Source organism: Prionailurus viverrinus, chromosome B3 (assembly GCF_022837055.1).
Source record: "Prionailurus viverrinus isolate Anna chromosome B3, UM_Priviv_1.0, whole genome shotgun sequence".
Lineage (NCBI taxonomy): Eukaryota > Metazoa > Chordata > Mammalia > Carnivora > Felidae > Prionailurus > Prionailurus viverrinus.
The window spans coordinates 100,865,895-100,875,154 of NC_062566.1; positions in this window are offsets into that span (position 1 = coordinate 100,865,895).

Sequence of the window (9,260 nt, forward strand, 5' to 3'; positions counted from 1 at the left end):
TGGAGTTTTACTTTATACACAATGGTTGTTAAAATAATGAAGCATTTCCGTATCACTTGGTGTAAATCCATTACTACAAGCTGTTACTCCCAAGTCCTCCCTCCCAATGCCCTTTTTTTCCCAGTCTCAGCCCCCCACCAGCTCCCCATCACCCCAAGGAAAGGGGGGCCCATTAATGTCTAGCAGAGTTGGAGGTCTCTTGTGATTGGCTAGTGTAGTGCTCAGTGCCATTCCAAGTATTTTTAATAGCATCCCTGGTTGAAGCAGAACTGTGACATATTTAGAGAGGGAATATGGGATAGACCTTCTCCCCATAAAAGCCCATTTCAGGCCAGAGTCCACCAGTGGTACTTTTTTACAAAGTGGCTCTCCCTGGGGCGCCTGGGTGGCTCAGTCAGTTGGGCGTCCGACTTCGGCTCAGGTCATGATCTCACGGTTTGTGGGTTCGAGCCGCGCATCGGGCTCTATGCTGACAGCTCAGAGCCTGGAGCCTGCTTCAGATTCTGTGTCTCCCTCTCTCTCTGACCCTCCCCTGTTCATGCTCTGTCTCTCTCTGTCTCAAAAATAAATAAACATTAAAAAAATTTTTTTTAATAAAAAAAAACAAAAAAAAAAAACCACCAAGTGGCTCTCCCTGATAGTAGACTCTGGCCGTGCCTTTGAGCCTGTGCCTTGCAGAAGGAAAGAGAACTTCCTGCTTAGGTTGCCTGAAGATTCTTGGCCTTTCTAGGACGAGAGCAAACAAATATTCTAGAATGTAAGTGCTTAGGAACTAGGACTGTGCCTTTAGCTTCAAAACAAGATAGTAATAGTTCTGATAGCCTAGGATTGTTGGGAAGATTAAATGAGATAATATGGAAAATACTTAGCACAGTGTCCTTAACACCCATTACGTTGTCCATAGATACTATTATGTGAGACATAGTGCAGAGTCGGTGATGAGGTATTGATTTCCAGGTGTAAAACCAGGTATTTCCTGAGTTGATGCCTAATGAATTTTTTTTCCCTCGAGGAAGTTTCTGAGAGCAGAAGTGAGCCTATTGATATCCCCCTGTTTAAATTTCAAGTTTATGATGGAAAGGATAATTTTCTGGGGATAGATTTTAGAGTGGTTCTTTTCGCATAATTCTGCAGAATTTTCTTAGAATCTCACCAAAGAAATTTAATCAATAATGCTCTCAAGTTTAAGTAATAGAAAGTTCCTGTTAATACCGAATTTTTTCCCCTGCAAACAGAAATGTTCTTAAACAGGCAGAAAACATTTTGTAATTTGCCAAGATTATGCTATTATTTAATTGATTTAGCATTTTATGAAAAATCACTTAACTGGAAGCAATTACCTCACTTACACAGCTGAAGATAGGTTCAAACTGTAATAGTGTCAGACACTCAATATATTTATCTTATTTAGGGATCTTGAAACACTTTATAGTTATGGAGGTATAGCTCTGCTCCAATTTCCTCATTCATCAAATGAGACACTGAAACTGCAAGAGATTGCAAAGCCCACTCAGGAACTCTTCCTCTCTTGCAGAGGGCTGCCTGGCATTATCCTGTTTCGAAGGGAGAGAACGTATTTAATGGCTTGATCAAAGATTTGGCTTTGCAGCTAAGCATCATAATCTACACTGATACATCTGTGCCTGGGCTCATGTTCTTTTATCTGACTTGAACATTTGTCTCACCTTTCTTTGCCTGGCTAAGGATGTTTATTCATCTTCAGGACTCACCTTGAGGATCACCTCCAGGAAACTATCCTGATGGCCTAGGCTGGACTGAGTGTCCTTCTTCAGGCCCCCATCACACCTGGGCATGCCCTGTCATAGCACTCAGGTTCAGAATAGCCATCTATCAGGCACCCCGTCTCTTTGCTGGTGCTAAGCCTAACCTCCTGCACCCTGTTCTGCCCCTATCACTTTCCAGGTGGTATCTTCCCAAACCTACACATCCCCACCATATTCTCCCCACCAACCCATATCATGCCTCAGCTCTAGTCACCCCAGCCTGAATCCCTCCCTGAATCCCCCCTGCCTGAATGAACTCTAGCTTGCATCTCTCCCCACCAGACCACATCTTCCTGCGTATGTCCCTCCAGCCTGTATCAGCTTGTGAAAGGAAGAATTGTAAGACCGTCCCAAAGATTCCTGGCCCCTGATGCACAGACACCTTCTCCCAGACATTCAATCAAACTCTAATCTAGATGCTCCTGGAAAGTGATTTTGCAAATGTAATTAAGACCCAAATCTGTTTGCTTTAAGTGTTTATTTATTTTGAGAGAGAGAGAGAGAGAGCAAGTGAGCATGCATGCAAGAGGATCAGAGAGAGAGAGAGAAAGAGAATCCCAAACAAGGTCCTGTCAGCACAGAGCCCAATGCGGGGCTCGATCTAACGAATCATGAGATCATGTCCTGAGCCAAATTAAAGAGTCAGACGCTTAACCACCTGATCCACCCAGGGCCCCCAAATCTGTTGACTTTAAAATAGAGAGATGACCTGGGTGGGCCTGATCATATGAGCCCTTTAAATCTGGTTCAGGAAGCTAACACAGGTAAGTCAGCAATGTGAAGCACGAGAGGGCAGTTGGAGGGGGTCATGTGATAAGGAACTAGAGTGCCTTCTAGTTGCTAAGAGTGGCCCCTGCCAACAGCCAGCAAGAAAATGGGGGTCTCAGTTCTACAACCACAAGGAACTGAATTCCAACAATTATGTGAGCTTGAAAGGGGACCCTGAGCTCCAAAAAGGAACACAGCCCAGCAGACCTCTTGATTTTAGCCTTCTGATAGCTTGAGTAGAGACAGCTATATTAGGCCTGGACTTCTGACCTACAGAACTGGAATTAATAAACAGGTGTTGTTTTAAACTGCTAAATTTGTGATTATTGTTACACAGCACTAGAAATCTAACACAACCTCCCCCAGCCTGATCCCCAATTTGTATCCCCTCAGTCTATCTTCCCCCAGCTGAATCTCCCCAGATAGATCACCCCAGCTTGAGTCATTCTGTAGCCCAGGTCATTCGCCTCCCCCAACATGGATCTCCCGGCCTGTATTCCTCCCAGCTTGTACCATTCCCCAGCCTGAATGCCCTCCACAAACACACAGCCTGTCATATACAACCCCCCAGCAATCCAGTCACACACACACACACACACACACACACACACACACACACACCCCACTAGCACCACTAACACTACCACTATGCTGCACACCAAAGCACCCTAAGTGATTTCAGCCCAAGAAACACACCAGTCAAGTTCACAGTCTGCATTATCAGATGGAAATTTTCTCTCCTTTCCAAGGGCTGGGCATCCCAAAAAGAAAATGGTAGTCTCTTCTCCTTTGCTCCCTTGAGCCTCAAGCCAATCATGAGCCACCCATCAATCCTACTTGTAGGAAGTCCTACCTCCTAGAGTCCCAGGCCCTGAGCTAGTTTCTCCAGCACTCTAGAATCAGAGGACCCCTCCAGGTGGCTGAAGGCACTCCCTTTCCAAAGGAAATGAACTGGGCCTCAAATCCACTGGCCAAAATCCTCTTATCTCCCCTCTCTAAGGATCTGAAAATCTCTTTCCTCCAGGAGTATTGCTGACATTTCCCCCCACCCCCCTCGTCCCCCCTCTCTTCCAGGGCCAAGCATTGTTTTCTCTCCTTCTGGGCTTTTTGCCATCTATACTATCCTACAGCTTACATTTGCAAGATGGTGCTGCTCTTCTCAATCAGGTATTCCTCAATTATATATTCTTGTACCTGAACCAGAACACTCTGATGTAGTTGAAATGAGTGGCATCAGTCGCCAATACTTACCTTCAAAAAGCAAACAGTAGGTAAAAAAGCTAGAATATCTACATAAAAGGATAAATAACTTTATATGTAACAACCCTATGAGGTACTGTTATTGCCCTTATCTCACAGATGAAGAAATTGAAGTTCAGAGAGGTTAAGTAAGTTGTCAAAGGGCACACAGCAAGCAGAGCTGGGATACCAGCTCAGATGGTCTGATTCCAGACCCTATCCTCTTATCCACTCTGCCAAATACTTAACTAGATTTCGGGATCACTGTGGTAAGTAGAGTATTATGCGATTTATGTGACAAAGGAGGAAGCGAGAAAGCAGAGAGAACTGTATGCTAATGTGATCAGGAACTTCACCACAAAGTGAGATTCAAGCTAGCATGGCAGGAAAATTAGGGCTCAGGGTTACAAGTGTGGGGCATTCAGGTCAGGGGATGGAATGAATTAGGCATGGGGTTGAGAGCATCCATGCTCTGGCACCATAATTTGTATGGGAGGAGTCGTGGGAAATGAGGTTGGCGTAGTAAGTGGAGACCAGACTGTGACTGCCGTGGATGTCACGCCAAGGAAGTTGGCCTTAACTTCCAAGGCAAGAGGAAGGCTTCTTTCTGAGCAAGTGGTTGGAAAAAGGGGAGAGGCAGCTGGATAGGGGGACTCCCCAGACTTGGGAGAATTAAAAAATCATTTGCAGGTTTAGTGCTTGGGTGTCTAGAATGATTTTAGTTTTAATAATAGAAATTGACTAAATTATGTTTGGAACTGAAATTTGCCTCCTTAAAATAGTTGCATACATAGGACTGGTCTTTAAATTCTGCTGGGATGGAAATTGCATTTGCCCTTTCCATAGAGCAATCCAGGAAAAAATTTGTAGAGGGCCAGACAAGTGTGAAGAGTTAACAGGATCATCAGAATCCTAGAAAGGCTCCTTTCCCTACAGAAAATTTCAAACAGTTCAGCTATGCTTTGGGCATTTTGACAATGAACCAGTTACCTTCTGGGGTGTACTCTCTAAATAGGACAATTGAGATATTCAATTCTGGGGCTCCTTTCTTGCTCTATATGTATATTGAGCAGGTGAGAAGTGGGTTTCTGTTGACAATGAGATCAAAGTAGGTCTAACTGGCTGAAGCTCTAAAAAAAAATGTGCTGGTCAATAGTTACAGATTGAAGGTTATCACTCTATACTCCCCAGCTTTTTTTGAGATACTTCAGGGTTTTTAGGAGTTTAGTTACTATGAATATCCATCCTAAAAGACATACTTTAAAAAAAACAACACTGTTTTGTTTTGTTTTTAGTTTATTTAGAGAGAGAGAGAGAGAGAGAGAGAGAGAGAAAGAGAGAGAAAACACAAGTGGGGGAGGGGCAGAGAGAGAGAATCCCAAGCAGGTTCTGAACAGCCAGCACAGAGCTCAATGCAGGGATCAAACTCACGAACCCTGAAGATCATGACCTGAGCCGAATCAAGAGTCAGACACTTCACCCACTGAGCCACCCAGGCGCCCCAAAAGACATACTTTTTAATCTTTTACATCCACAGAAGGAACTAGGAAGTCCATTCCCCCAAGACCATAAAGAGCATAGGAAAGGCACTTCATGCTGGCCTGGGAACTGCAAATACTCCACAAACCAGGGGAGGCAGCTGGTGCCCTCCAGCATTGCCTGGCATGGGAGCGTGAGCTGAGACAGAAAGGGAGCAGCAGAGACCTGAAACCTCCCTGCCACTCCCACCTGTAACTCCCACCCCCATGGGTGGTCCAGACCTGCAAGAGAAAGCCAGCACAGTTCACTTCCTAGTCTTGCCATCTGCCAACTGGATTCACCTTAAGCAAGTTACCTTACCTCTCTGTGCCATACATACTCGAATCCCCCCAAAAAGAAGTGAAAATGATCTGTTACATTGAATGCCATCTACAAAGTAGCTTTCCCTTCCCCTCAGTGGGCAGCAGGAAGCAGTGGAGGTAATGGGGTATTCCAGCAGGCATTTGGGCAGGGCCCAGGACCAGGGAGTCATGAGAAGTCAAGTCCTGGAGAAGAAGAAGACCAGGGCTAGGTGCCAGCGCATTCACAGACAGGCTTCCACTGGACTGCAGCTTGCTGGGATTGACCTGCAGGATGGAATGTTCATGAAAAGGTAAATGGAGTTAGAAGTGGGGACCTGGGGGGGGGGGGGGGCGCCTGGGTGGCTCAGTCAGTTAAGCATCAAACTGCAGCTCAGATCATGATTTAATGGTTCATTAGGGTTTGTTTTGTGGATTTGAGCCCTGTGTGGAGCTCTGTGCTGACAGCTCAGAGCTCAGAGCCTGCTTCAGATTCTGTGTCTCCCTTTCCCTCTCTCTGCCCCTCCCCTGCTTGTGTCTGTGTGTGTGTGTGTGTGTGTGTGTGTGTGTGTGTGTGCTCTCTGTCTCTAGCTCTTGCTCTCTCTCTCTCTCTGAAAAATAAATAAGTTAGCATTTAAAAGGTGCCTAAGGATGGCACCAAATCCCTGGAGATAAAGTGAAGAAGAAAGGGGATTTAAATGGGAAGTATGCATATTGGGAAGGATTGGGAATGGGGAGGGACTGGGGCTTACAAGATGCTGAAAGTGAGTGCTTTCAATAATAAAAGAAAGAAAGAAAGAAAGAAAGAAAGAGAAAAAAAATACTAAGCCAAGACAGGAAAACCTTTGCCCTGAGACCAAGATTCAGGATAGTCTTCCTTGACAAAACTAGTAAGAAAAGGACAGGGGTTTGGTGACAAAACAAAGACCCAATTATCAAAACTGGGATAGATAATGGGAGCAAGGTTGGAGCTGGACGACGAGATCAGATCTGGAGGAACAGCTGAGACCTGGTGCTGAGTCACTGTGACCTGGTGCTGAGTCAGCAGAACACTGCCCCTCTGATTGGTCCCCAGGCTGGGGGTGCAGAGGGAAGTCCAGAGCCCTCGCTGTGAGCAGGGAGGGACAGAGAGCAGGAACCTAACCTTGGCATTAAAAGGGCAAAGACTGGATGGAATCTTGCAGTCAGGGGCTTTCCAGGCAGCAGCAGAAGCCAAATTCTTTGCAGTTTCTGCCTCACACTCACCTCAGGGGAGCTTGTTAATAATATCAGTGTTCCAGCCCACCTCAGACTTAAAGAACTAGAATCTCTGTGGGTAAGGACAAAACATCTAGTACCGGTGAATTCGATGCAAAATAAAATTGAAAACCCGTAAGTTTAGATTCTAACCTTTATAAAGACATTCTTCCTCACCTTGGTTCTGATTTATGGATTGATGTCTCTCCCCTCACTCTCTCTAGAAAGTAGCCTCTAATAACCATATGGAGCTCAGACTGAGGTGGGTTCAGTTAGTTGCTTTCTTGCTGTGATAAAATATATATAATATAAAATATGCCATTTTAACCACTGTAAGTGTAAAAATCAATGCTGTTAATTATGTTGTGCAACCATCACCACTTTTTTCCTTTTCTATCACTCCTAACAGAAACTCTATAACCATTAAGTAGTAACTCCTCATTCCCCCCCAACCCCCAGCCCCTGGGAACACCTAAGGTACTTTCTGACTCTATGAATTTGCCATTTCTAGGTATTTCATGTAAGTGGAATCATACAGTAATTGACCTTTTGTAACTGGCTTCCTTCACTTAACATGTTTTCAAGGTTCCTCCCTGTTGCCGCATGTATCAGAACTTAATTTCTTTTTATGGCTGAATCAAGTTTCATTGTATGGATAGATCACATTTTGTTTACCCATTCGTCTGATGACTGACACTTCAGTTGTTTCCACCTTTTGGCTATAGCGAACAATGCTGCAATAAACATTGGTATATAAGTATTTGTCTGAGTCACACTTTTCAATTCTTTTGAGTATATACCTAGGAGTGAAATTTCTGGGTCATATGATAATTCTGTGTTTAACTTTACAAGGAACTGCCAAACTGTTTCTTACAAAGGCTACAACATTTTATTATTCCCACTAGCAAGGCATGATGGTTCCAATTTTTCCACATCTTCAACAATATTTTTTATTTTCCATTTTTAAAAATTATAACCGTTGTAGTAGGTGTGAAGTAGCATCTCATTAAAGTTGTTTTTTAATATTTTACTTTATTGATTTTTTTTTTAAGTAAGCTCCAAACCCAGTGTGGGGCTTGAACCCATGACCCCGAGACCAAGAGTCACATGCTCACTCATTCTACTGACTGAGATGGTGCCCCTCATTGTAGGCTGATTTGCCTTTCCCTAACGACTGATGCTGTTGACATCTTTCCACATGCTTACTGGCCATTTGTAAGCCTTCTCTGGAGAAAAGTCTATTCAATTCATTTGCCCAATTTTAAATTAGGTTGTTCTTCATTTTGTTGTTGAGTTACAAGTGTTCTGTGTATCTTCTCGATATTAAACTCTCATTAGTTTTGATCAACTCTCATTGATTTGCAAATATTTTCTCACATTCTGTTAAGTTGTCTTTTCATTTTCTTGATAATGTCTTTTGGTGCCTGACAGTTTTTAATTTTCATGAAGTCCAATTTTTTTGTTGTTGCTGGTGCTTTTAGTGTCATGTTAAGAATCCATTGCCAAATCCAAGGTCATGAAGATTTACCTCTCTGTATTCTTCTATCAGTTTTATGGGTTATGCCTTTATATTTAAGTTGTTAATCCACCTTGAGTTAATTTTTGTATACAGTGTGAGGTAGGATGGTCTAACTTCATTTTTTCCCATGTAGAAATCCAGTTGTCCCAGAACCATTTGGTGAAGAGTCTGCTCTCTCCCCATTGAATGGACTTGGCATCTTTGTCAAAAATTAGTTTATATATTACTCTTTAAGGGGTACAGAGTTTCAAATTTGCAAGATGAAAAGGGTTCTGAAGATGGATGGTGGTGTGATGGGTGCACAACAACGTGAATGACTTAATATCACTGAACTGTTGTATACTTAAAAATGGTTAAGATGAGACATTTTATGTGATGCGTATTTTATTACAATTTAAAAAAAATCAATTGTCCACACAGGAATGGGTTTATTTCCAAACAATCATTTCTATTCCACTGCTCTGTATGTCTATCCTGATGCCAATAGAACACTGTTTTGATTACTATAACTCTGTAATAAGTTTTTCAAACTAGGAATATTCCAACTTTGTTCTTTTTCAGAATTGTTTTTGGCTATTCAGGGCCCCTTGCAATCCCGTAGGATTTGAGGACTATCTTTTCCATTTCTTCAAGAAAACATTGTTGAAATTTTATTTTTTTCATGTTTATTTATTTTTTTTTGAGAGAGCACAAGCGGGGCAGGGGCACAGAGAGAGGGAGACAGAGGATTTTTAGTGGGCTCCGTACGGAACATGACCTGAGCCTAAGTCGGATGCTTAACCCACTGAGCCACCCAGGTTCCCCCTCTGTTGACATTTTAATGAGATTGTGTTGAATCTATAGTTAGCTTTGGGTAGTATTGCCATCCGGACAGTATTAAGTCTTTCAGCACGTGAA